Source organism: Hibiscus syriacus, unplaced genomic scaffold, assembly GCF_006381635.1.
Source record: "Hibiscus syriacus cultivar Baekdansim isolate YM2019G1 unplaced genomic scaffold, ASM638163v2 tig00110633_pilon, whole genome shotgun sequence".
NCBI classification, from domain to species: domain Eukaryota; kingdom Viridiplantae; phylum Streptophyta; class Magnoliopsida; order Malvales; family Malvaceae; genus Hibiscus; species Hibiscus syriacus.
The window spans coordinates 1,191,775-1,205,237 of record NW_024062806.1 but is presented as its reverse complement, the minus strand read 5'-3'; positions in this window follow the sequence as shown (position 1 = coordinate 1,205,237).

Genomic DNA, 13,463 nt, shown 5'->3' with positions numbered 1-13,463 from the left:
GGATTTGCGTAATTATCTCATCATTGTTCGTTTTAATATTAGACCCTTATTGATCTCATCAATGTTTATTCTTATTTTATCATTTGATGCATTAGATACATAACAAATATAGCAATAAATAAGATGCAATGGTTATAGCCCAAAACAATGACTAAGGTGGCCCATCCCAAGCCAATGGGAGAACCAAGAACCCTAAATCCTAAGACTAATCTCTAGGCATCTTCTCGCCATTCTTCTGCTCCTTGTAAATCTTCATAGGTTTACAATTTTAAAAGAAACTCGTTTTACATTCGAGGGAGTAAGATGAGAAGAGAAATACAAAAGAGATATAGAAAGGCACGGCTCGCAGACCGTATTTCAAATTAAACCATTATAAAGTGAACAAGGGCTATAACCATGCATGTCAATCACCGTGCAAAACAAACATATCATATATATATACACGTTCTTACACCTTTGTTCAAAAAAAATTTAATATTGGCCATCAATTTGTACTGCTGATGAGGGTCAAGGGGCTTTTGGGATTTTCAATTCCAAAGGTTTTCTACATCGAAACAACCATTGTTCCACTTCCAAACGCGATATGCTATCGCACTCCCACAAATCATCCATCAATAAATCGATTGAAAAACATATTAACAAATTAACATATTAATCATTGTGGTTATCGATTCGAACAATGATATCAACATATTTACCAAAATCGATAAAACTAGAACATGCATCTCATACATATCGCATCAACAAAAAATTTAACCCAAATTCAGATCCTACAAGTGGCTCTGATGCCACTGTTGGGACCGTCGATGCACCCCATGGCGCAGCAGAAACAAAACTATACGGTCTCACCAGCGATCCAAGTACGAAAAACTGAAATCAGGAGGAATATATGCAAACACTTACAACGGGTTCCTAGAAAAACAACAAGGACAACAGTGAATACTGGTGGTGTAGATCGGTTCGAATCGTAAGCCTCCACAAAATCATGTCTCAGCCTCTACTCAGTTCACCCGATTGAGAGCAATTTTGTTTTTCCCCAAAACCGTTTTGAGAGAAAATGACTGAAGGTTTTTGTGTGTGTTCACTAAAACGTCTGCTAGACCTAACCCACCCTTTTATAGCCAAGTTACCCTAATCATATTAGGGTTTTTTTATTTTTTCAAATTAATTAAATCTATATTTAATTAATTAGAATTTAGTAATCCTTTTATATCCAAGTTACCCTAATCATATTAGGGATTTTATTATTTCAAATTAATTAAATCTATATTTAATTAATTGAAATTAAATATTCGGGATTATTAAAATATATACTTAATTAACTCTAGATATATTTTAGTATCGTACAACAAATTGTACATCTTTGCTCATTTCAATCCTAGGGTGTGACCCTGTAGGTTCTTGCAACGTTATCAGTAATTATTAGAAGAATTCTAATATTACATACAATGAATGACATCTAACAATATATCATTGTCACTTTAGTTACAAGAAAATATGATTCGACATATCATCTTGGTGATTAACTCTTTTATGTATTACATCTTTATGTCCTTTATATCTAGAATAGGCACAAGTCTTGGAATAATCACACTTGTATAGCTCATCCATTGTTTCTTGATATCTAGAGTAGACTTTAATTAACGAATAGTTTATAATATCTCATATCAACTTATTCGAGCATGGCCATACGTTTCTAGTTTTACTCAATCAAGTGGTCTGTGATATATTTCCTATTATGTAGGAAGAACAAATCATATCTTAATCATACACACCCACTACATATATTGAGATATATTCAATAACAATCTTTATAGAGCAACCAGTTACGGAGCTTGTTTAGCTGCATCAAAACATACAACAATATATGTTGGGATAGTATTGATCTTAAGTCTGAGGATCATACATATAGTCATCACCATGAGCAGTGTTATGACTGTCATAAAATAATCCAAAACATATGCTCATGGTGGGTCAATCCAATACATTATTCTCTAACTATATAATCATGTATCAATTCTGACATCTCTATGTTAATGACAACTCGTTGTCATCAATCAATAACATGTTAGTCTTAAGCGTATTATTATTGTCCATGTCCATAATAATACTTGACTAAGTATCTTTTAATAATAACAATTATGTCATTATATGGACTTTATTATCTTTCAGTTTATGTTAAACACCTATATATAACTGAAAATAATAGCGGCAATGCCTTTATTCAATAAAATCAGTAAATAAAAGTATTATTACAATCATCATATGATTGGTCTTTGGGCGTACTCTAACACTTTATTCCCATGTGACAAGTGTGACAACCCCATTAACGTACAACTCAGCTTTGAACTGCATCAATATTGTCTTTTACCCGCTTGATGGTTCATAAAGCATGTTACTCTCAGACAATTATGCAATTTCCATGTTCAATTTAACACTGTATTTCATGTTCATTTCATATTTAACCAAATTTTAAATTTCAATTTCAATTTGAGTTTAAATTTCAATATAAAGTTCGGCTACACTATAAATATTAGCCCGATCCTTTGTTGCATCCAAACAACAACTTAATGAATGGAAGCATAGGAGGTAACATTAAATTCCATTTCTAAGGTAACAACTTACCTTTTTCAAAACTTATTAACGTAGACAATATGCATGTTATCATTGATTATTCCTAATTTCCATTATTTTTTTCCACCTTTAAACGCAAGGCAAATCCCGACCATCGTAATTTTTGATTAACAAGTAGGAAGATTGGATATCCGAAGAATGCCTTCCGGATACTATCCATTTCAGGCAGCTCATTGAGATAGGTTAACCCTAAATTAAAACTATCTTAGCCAAACATACTGGATGTAGAAGCAGCTGCAGATGTAAAATCTCAATGGTGATGCATTTGGTTCTCAAACGTTAAATCGTCAGAAACGTTTCAGACGTATGATCTGGGTGGTATACGGAAAATGCAACAAATGGCAACTAAAGATCTCGATAATTGAGGGCTACAACTTATAATAATAACAAAAATAATTGAAGGGTACACGTGTATAAACTATTGATACTTTGCTAAATTAACAATGTAAATGGTAAAATTCTACCGGTGCAATGATAATGGGCGTACATGACAAGCGTCTGAACTTGTCATTTACCACTATTTTCATTATACCGGAGAACTTTTATCCATTTACATTGTTATTGTACTGGGGTTTATGCTTTACGTGTGTATCTTCCATTATTTAACATTATTATTAAAAGATTTAGCGTTTAATTCTCGAGAATTTTTTGATGTATTTTGTTGCATTACCCGATGTAGCTCCCAAATCATAAGTCTGAAATGCTTCTGATGCTTTAAATGTTTAAGAACCAAATAGATCGCCTTCGAGATTTTAAATATGCAGCTGCTTCTACATCAGCTATGTTTCTCTCAGGCGGTTTCGATTTACGGTTATCCTATCTTCGTGAGCTGGATGAAATGGATAGTATTCGAAAGGCATTCTTCGTCTTTCCAGTGTTCCTACTTGTTATTCAAAATTATGGTGGTCAAGATTTTCCTCGCGTTTTATTTAGGTTGATTGCTCTGAATATATAACGACATTTAATCTCTGAATCGTTATTCGTAGATTGGTCAGGCTTTTATATGCATATTTGCTTATCTATATACCGAGACATTTGAGGATTGTTGAATTATCAATACTAGTTATTAATGTATTTTATATCTGCGCGCAAATGTATCGAAACAAATTATTAAATAATCGTTTTCAGTAATCTCCACAATAAAGTTTCTATACTTAGAATTTCTAAATCGGTTAAAATTTGAGAAAACGGTAAAATAATTGAGATAATTATAACGTAATAGGTAAATTTCCAATGTAACCGGTAGATATATACCGGTTTAATTAGAAAACTGGTCAATATAATGTATCTACACTTTTTAAATTGTGTCGATTCTTGTTGTCTAGAATGAATGCCCAAAATGGGTGCACACATATAGTGTCGATACATATATAAAAAGTCTCGATCCCAAAAACATCGAAACCCATAATTATAATGTAATAGGTAATTTTGTAATGTAACCGATCTAAATATATCGGTTTTCTGTGAGAATAGGTCAACATAATGTATCGAACTTTTGAAAATTGTGTCGATACTCTTTATCCAGAATGAATGACCAACCGAGGTGCACGAATAAAGTGTTGATACATTTATAAAAAGTATCGATCCCAAAAACATCAAATCAGATAATTATAACGTAATAGGTAAATTTCCAATGTAATTGGTAGATATATATCGGTTAATTAGAAAATAGGTCTGCATAATATATCGACACTTTTTAAATTGTGTCGATATTTTTTGTCCAGATTAAATGACCAACCAAGGTGCACGAATAAAGTGTCGATACATTTATAAAAAGTATCAATCCCAAAAACATCGAAACCAATAATTATAATATAATAGGTAAATTTCTAATATAACCGGTAGAAATATATCGGTTAATTAGAAAATAGGTCTACATAATGTATCGACACCTTTTAAATTTGTGTCGATACGTTTTGACGAGAATGAATGCCCAACGAGGTGCACACATAAAGTGTCGATACAGATAAAATTGTATCGATCCAAAAAACATCGAAACCGATAATTATAATGTAATAGGTAACTTTACAATGTAACTGGTAGAAATATACTGGTTAATTAGAAAATAGGTCTACATAATGTATCGACACTTTTAAAATTTGTGTCGATACGTTTTGACCAGAATGAATGACCAACGAGGTACACGCATAAAGTGTCGATACAGTTAAAATTGTATCGATCCTAAAAACATTGAAACCGATAATTATAATGTAATAGGTAACTTTACAATGTAACCGGTAGAAATATACCGGTTAATTAGAAAATTGGTATAAATAATGTATCGACACTTTTTAAAATTTATGTCGATACTTTTTGTCCAGAATGAATGACCAACCGAGGTGCACGAATAAAGTGTCTATACATTTAAAAGTGTATCCATCCAAAAAATATCAAAACCGATAATTATAATGTAATAGGTAACTTTACAATGTAACCAGTAGAAATATACCGGTTAATTTGAAAATAGGTTTACATAATGTATCAACACTTTTTTAAATTTGTGTCGATACTTTTTGTCCAGAATGAATGACCAACCGAGGTGCACGAATAAAGTGTCGATACATTTAAAATTGTATCGATCCCAAAAACATCGAAACCGATAATTACAATGTAATAGGTAAATTAACAATGTAACCAGTATAAATTTATCGATTTTATGAGAAAATAGGTCTACATCAAGTATCGACACTTTTTAAATTTGTATCAATATTTTTTTAAATTACGCGTGTTTTTTTCCTTCATTATTTATTTGTCGATAACGATATACAACCCCCAAATCGACAAACCCTAAAGGCAAAAGATAACTCTTCCACTCCGACGAAGATATGTTTTATAACAGTTACGATCAGTTCTTCATGTAAATTTGTCGATATTATGGTATTCAAATTATGTTTTGATTGATTTCCAGATTGAATACTTTTTCCCTTCATGTGTTCGATAGGTATGTTATCGAACCCCTAATGTTTTAGAATGTTAGTCTTCGGAAAGAGGGGTTAGGTTTTAAAGTTTGCTGTTTTTGAATGATTATAGGTTGAAAGTTCAATCTTTGTTCACGAAGATGATGACCTTCAAACGGAGCCCCAACGTATCAACATTGAAGAAAATCGAAAGCGGCCAGTAAGTATCAATGTATTCATGTAATTGTTCTTGAAATGGCAATTGGATTAAAGTATTTAAAACTTTTAATTGATTCAAATCTCTACAGTATGACTAAATGTGAAAGGATAAAGGAAGCTCATAATCATGTTGACTGCATATCCAATAAAACCCCTTGTAGGGTCCAAATGGTAAGCTAGGAATTGGTAAGGTACGTTTTCTTTGAGGGTTTAGGGTTTAGAGCCCTCCAACGTAAGGAGTGCATGATTGATCATTACATATAATAGTTGTATTCAGTTGTTGAAGAATTGTTCTTAATTTTATATAAGGATAGTTGTAATGATATACGTTCATGTTTCGGGACCAATTAGTTAGATGAAAACAGTTCCCTATATCCTAGAGGCAAAGCACAAGAAATCTGACACTTAAAGATTTGCCAAGAGCGGTAGCTTTTGCTCTGTATGAAGACCGCACCTAGATTCAACTTTGCAATTATATCTATACTGCTAAAGAGAACCCGCTGAATAATAAGAATTGCACACAACTACAAGCATTTTACAGGAATTCCTGACATCTCTGTTGCATAATTTTAGTGGAGTAGTTGGGTTTAGGGTTTAAAATGCTTGCAGTTGTGTGCAAAATCCTATAATTCAGCAGGTTCTCTTCAGCATGATAGGCATAATTGCAAAGTTGATTCTAGGTTCGGTCTTCATTCAGAGCAAAAGCTACCACTCTTGGTAAATCTTTAACTGCCATATTTCTTGTACTCTGCCTCGAGGATATAGGGTACTGCATGCATCTAACTAATTGGTCTTGAAATGTTAACGTATATCATTACAACTATCCTTATATAAAATTAAGAATAATTCTTCAACAACTAAATACAACTATTATACGTAATGTTCAATCATGCACTCCTTATTAGAGGGCTCTAAACCCTAAACCCTCAAAGGAAGCTTACCTTACCAATTCCTAGTTTACCATTTGGACCCTCAGGTTTTATTGGCTATGCAGTCAACATGATTAACCTGAATAATCCCAGTTATATAACTGATTCCGGCCATGATTGCGGGAGACTCTAGTCTACAGATTTTTCGGCATTTATGTGATGATGCGGATGGAAAATTAAACGATCTCGTAAGCCACAATCAAAATAGACTAAGAGAGGAAATTTTGTTAATGTAGGGGAAATTTTGTATACGATACATAATTTTGTATACGATTTATAATTTTATATGTGAATATAATTATGTATGAGATGAGAAAAGTTAGCAATAGGTTGTTATATATGTTTTTTTATACACAATAGGAGTCGTGTTGAAACTTACGATACATGGAGATCGTTGTCATCATGTGCGGGACTGAATGGCCATTCCATTCCGTCTTCAAAAAAATCAGTTGATGTAGGTTGTATGCTTGTATTCAAACTGAGCTTGACTTGAGGACATGTTAGTTTGTTATGTCATTCATCGTTGCAGAACCCACATCGCCTAATTTTCTTCTCGACCTTGTTCTTTGGTACTTCTTTTCGCTTGCATTATTTTCGTTGAGGGTCGCGAACGTTATTTACTACACTGCTCTGGTTGACTGAATCATTCAAACCAAACAACTTTTCAAATTCTTTTGTGAGTCTTTTCATCTCATCTCTTGTAGTTTTGAAAGACTCGTCTGTCTTTGATGCAATGTACCATAACCTACTTGATGTTGCACGTAGAGTAGCGAACCTTGCCATTTGTATTACTTCTAGAGGCACATTCAAGTCAACAAAACTGGGAGTAGAAGCCTTCGCGTCCTTCGTCCACCTACTATGGATCAAAGACCCAGGCAAATATGTGTAATCCAAGTGCTTCAAAACGTGAAGTTGATGGCAACACTGAAGTCCTACGGTCTCGAATTTTCTATAAGAGTAATTTAGGGTTTTTGTACGATAATCAAAACTAATTTCAAATGTCCTATTTTTTTCTTTGCACTTTGTCAAAATATAATTTTGAAATTCATCTGATAAGGACTGAATCTCTACTTGAATCTGGTACAATGTCTCCCGTTGAAGTTCATCTTGGAATGCACGAAATGATTTTCACGTATAAATCTCAGCATCATAGCTTTCAAGGTCAACCAGTTTTGTGATATGGAAGGGCTTCGTCATGGAACTTAAGTAATATGCTTTCAACTCGTTCATACGTATTCTACTAATTCCATCTTCAATTGCACGAATAATATCTAAATATGTCTTCTTGTGTTTCAGTGCAATCGCGAGTGAAGCATTCATAGACTCGCACCTTTGTGTTGAGAGAATATTGGAAAAGAAATGACCGGTTAGACATGCTTGTTCCCATAAGTGTCGATTATTTCCCTTCTCAATCACCCATGGATGCTTTTCGACGTTGAATTCTAAAACAACCGAACGCCATTGAATATCAAATTCGTCGGTTGTCCACCAGAAAGCTATGCATTTTGAGAATGTTACTGTAAATTTTGGGTCACCAATGTTAGTTTGTGCATTGCGAGAAAGATGCCAATAACATAATTTGTGCTTAGCATAAGGGATAATAGATTTGATAGCCCTATCCCCATCGATGACAACTGAAATAGGCGATTTATTAATCATGGCTTCTAAAAAATTTTGTAGCACGCACTCGAAAGATTCAGATGTCTCGTCATCGATTATGGCAGTAACAAATAAAATTGTGTTATGGTGATGATTGACACCGATAATAGGCATAATTGGTCGACCATAAAAATTATCTTTGTACGTTGTGTCAAACACAATTACATCACCGAAGCATGTGTAATCTGATCTCGATGTAGAATCCAACCAGATAACATTATGTAATTCCCCTGATTCGTCTACCGAGAATATCATAAAAAACCCAGGATCATCATGTTTCTTATAATCAAAGTAAGCAATAAGCGTATTCACATCCCTATTGACGATTTCCTTTGCTTTACCTCTTTGAAGTGCATTGTAGAGGTCTTTATGTGTAAATCCAACATTATGATAGCCCCCTGCCTGTTGCGTTAAATAGTTCATTACTTGTGACGTGCCAACATCGACCTCTTTTAATGTTGTTGCCTCATTGATATCAGCCTTACTTATAGCTCTATTAGAACGCATAAATGGTGTCATAGCAGGTGTGCACAATGCATGATTATGTTTCTGATAAGACTTACTTATAACCCTATGATCGTTTGTATTTGTTGCTATGAGTACGACTCTAGCCTTGCATCATGTTCTTGTGATTGGCGTATGAGCACGTTGACGATCAACAGTATTGACTTTTGATACTCGAAACCCTTATTTGGAACAACAAAATTCTTGTGTCTTCACATTCCCTTCCACGTCAAGTCGTGTTGTTCCCCGACGTGCACTAAACTCATGTTCACGTGCGAATCCCTTGTAAAAGTACTAAGCTTGATCACGTGAAGAGAAGAGCTGACCAACCAATCTGTCAGATTCATCAACATTATGTACTTCATGGCATTTCTTGGTTGGCTTAACATTGTCTGCATCAGTATGATTCATGGTAAAAATTTTGTTGTGCAAGTTCAGTGGTCCCAACAGGAATTGATGGAGATGTAAGTAAAGGTTCATTGAACAACATGTTTCAGTCGTACTTTCAATAGGATGTGGTATTGGTAGTGGTAGTTGAAGGGTGGGTGAAACATTAAATTCGCAGGACATATTTAGGTATGTACAATAACTACAAAATTCAATAACTTTAAAGTAATAGGTAAATTTACAATGTAGGTGGTAAAAATAGACTTTTTTAATGACAAAATTCGTAAACACAGAGATTTGTTTCCAACATTTTGTCCACTATGATTCCCAAACATAAAGTTTCCAAAACAGTGTCGACATATTTATTGTAAGTATCGATCCTCAAAACATCGAAGCCAATTATTATAAAGTAATAGGTAAAATATACCGGTTTAATGAGAGAATAGGTAAACATATGTGTCGATACATTTTATAAAAGTATCGACACCAAAAACATCGAAACCAATAATTATAATGTAATAGGTAAATTAACAATATAACAGGTATAATTATACCGGTTAATTACAAAACAGGTAAGCATAATGTATCGACATTTGTGGAATTTTTGTCGATACTTATTGCCCAAAATGAATCCCAAAACGAGGTGCACGCATAAAGTATCGATCCCAAAAACATAGAAATCGATAATTATAATGTAATAGGTAAATTTACAATGTAACCGGTATAAATATATCGATTTTATGAGAGAATAGGTCAACATAATGTATCGACACTTTTTAAATAAGTGTCGATACTTTTTTCCATAATGAATGCCCAACGAGGTGCACGCATAAAGTGTCTATAAATTTAAAATTGTATCGATCCCAAAAACATCGAAACCGATAATTATAATGTAATAGGTAAATTTGCAATGTTACCGGTATAAATTAACTGGTCACTTGTTTAACCAGTCACACCATTTTTTAGCCTTTTTTAACCGCCGCACACTAGAACTTCCCAACTATGCACTTTCCCGTACTCTTTCTTCGTTGATTAGCCACTTGGTTTTCACTATTGATACCATTATATCTCTATTTCATCAAATACAAATAATACTTATATATATATATATATATATTTGTTCTGGATAGAGTCGAATGCGAGTTTTATCTCAAAATACAAATTTTGAGTGAAGATAATGAAACGTAAAAAAAAATTTAATTTTTAAAACTTAATTTTAAAAGATCTCATCTCGAATATTTTGGTGACCTTTTAATAATAAAACATGGTTCGAGAAGTCACCTCCAATCTTTGATTAGGGTGTGATTGGGCACCCAAAAACACATTTTTCATTTTAAACAAAATATTAATTTTAATTAAAAGAACAAATTTACGGTCTGCGTTACCAAAAATTTGAGTTCAAGAGTCGGTTACGCGTGGGGAAGGATTGACACCGTCACAACGCCCTAAATCGGTACGTAGTCAATTAATTAGTTGTTTTTGCAATGAAATTTACGAGTTCAAATTTAATTTAATTTAAGATCCCTTTAAATAATATTCTTTGAATTTTAGGTCAAAACATAATAATATTCAATTATTTCTTATCGAGAAGAATCGACCTCTCATACCTTAAAGCAATTGATTTTTACTCCAATCGAAATAAAGAAATATTATTCATTCCAGTTCCTAGATTCATTATTAATTCCAAATTTAAAGTCATTTTTTACTCCAATCAAAATATATAAATATTACTATTTTCGTTCTAAAATTAATTCGACTGCTATTTATTTCGAGATCTCATGAGAAATTCATACAAAAATAAAACAAAAATTACAAACATATATTGAAAAAATATGATTAATTAATTATTTTACCTACCATTAATGAGAATAAAGATGTTTAATTATTTAAATACATCGAGATAGTACCTTAGATTCGATCTAACAGTCTTTTCTCGGTGAATTTAATTAAAAGAACATGATCTTTTTTCAATCCCTAAATTTTAATGTAATCAATTTTATTCATGTCACTTAATGGGATACACTTTCATTTTAAGATTATCGAAAGTAACTTTTTTATACGTTAAGACAGTCACTTCACAACAATCTTTAAATGAACGAGTATTACCCTTAGACAAATTATTTTGATTCGAGTCAAGAAATGCTTATAAAGATACCATACAAACTAATTTAAATTAAATCCTAAACATATATGCAACAAACTACATGAATACTTACATTTCACGATATCAATATATATTTTATAAATGGACAAGATTCAAAGAACATATGATTCGTATTATACAAGTATAGGATTAAATAATAAAACTAGAAACTTTATCGTCACAACAACAAATCAAATAAATAACATAACATATAATAAAAGAATTATACATTACAAACACTAACAGTGTAATAAACCCATATATTTAAGACCAAAATGAACATATTTAACATTATGTACTAAGATTATAATAAACAAAAATAAATAAGCTATAGGGACCAAATTAAAAAAAAAAAAAGGAATTACATGATTAAATTAAATTATATAAAAAATTGATTAGTGACAAAAAATATAAAAACACGCTGAAATTGTGGGGGTTAACTAATAATTAATCACTTTTTCACAAACCTAAAATACAATACTAAATAAAAATGCGAAAATTGCAAAACCAATCCCGAAAAAATAAAATTAAATTAAATAATCACTACATATGACCAAAATACAAAAACAAATGCTTAAATAAGATGTACTAAACAGAAAATATTCCAATAAATATATAACATGCATGAAAAAGGGTAAATAACAATTTTGGTCCTCGTATGTGACCAAAATGCAAAAACACGCTAAACATAGAGGGACTAAAAAAAATTAACCCAATCAATATATAACACACATGAAAAGGGGAAAATATCACATTGAGTTCAAATAGAAAATGGGAAATACTTATAGATGACCCAAACGATTTAAGCATCATGCTCGAAAGACTTACTGATGGCCCAAAGGACTCACCAATTTTGGAAATAGTTTACTAAGTAAGAATATTTGGAAACCACTTTCTTACTTTTCAACAATTTCATTTTTCAGAAAATATTTAAATGAGTAACTTTGGAAATCATTTTCTCATTTTTTGAAAATCATGTGAAAATATCCTACCCGAAAGTCTTATGGATAGCTCGAAGCTCTTATGGATAGCTCGAAGGACTTATCATCTTGCTTAAAAGGCTTGTAGAAGACCCGTAGGATTTAACCATCATGCTTGAAAGACTTACTGATGGCTCGAAGGACTTACTAATTTTGGAAATAGTTTACTAAGTAAGAAACTCTGGAAATCACTTTCTTACTTTTCAACAATTTCATTTTTCAGAAAATATTTAAATGAGAAACTTTGGAAATTGTTTTCTCATTTTTCGAAAATCATGTGAAAACATCCTGCCCGAAGGTCTTATGGATGGCCCGAAGACTTATCATCTTTCTCGAAAGGCTTATAGATAACCCAAAGGATTTAATCATTATGCTCGAAATACTTAGTGATGATCTGAAAGACTTACCAATTTTGGAAATAGTTTACTAAGTAAGAAACTATGGAAATCAGTTTCTTACTTTTCAATAATTTCATTTTTTAGAAAAGATTTAAATGAGAAAATTTGGAAATCGTTTTCTCATTTTTCGAAAATCATGTGAAAACAACCTGCCCGAAGGTCTTATAGATGGCTTGAAGGATTTATCATCTTGCTCGAAAGACTTATAGATGACCCGAAGGATTTAAGCATCATGCTCGAAAGACTTACTGATGGCCTGAATGACTTACTAAGTAATAAACTTTGGAAATCATTTTCTTACTTTTCAAAAGAAACTAATTTTCAGAAAAATGAGATACTTGGAAATCACTTTCTCATTTTTTTGAAAATTGTATAAAAACAACTTAATTGTAGGGTAACATGCCCCACTTCCAAGTAATATTTTTTCTATGGATTGGGCCCCTCTATTCTTCAGGTTCCACCTTTCTAAACATGATTCCCTGTATTTGAGGTTTGAATTCTAGTTTTCTCTTGTTGGGATTTTGACATCATGAATCTTCTCTTTTCATTGGAAGATCTGTAAAAACCATGCGTTTATGTGTAAAATCCAAATGTAATGCATTTTCTTTAATGCAAATGATATTCTCGTGAATGCATAAATGTTGATTTAATTTTCCTTTTACTTCAAAGTGGAGAACTCAGTTTTCTTTCATTTGATCACTCTTCTCTAGGGT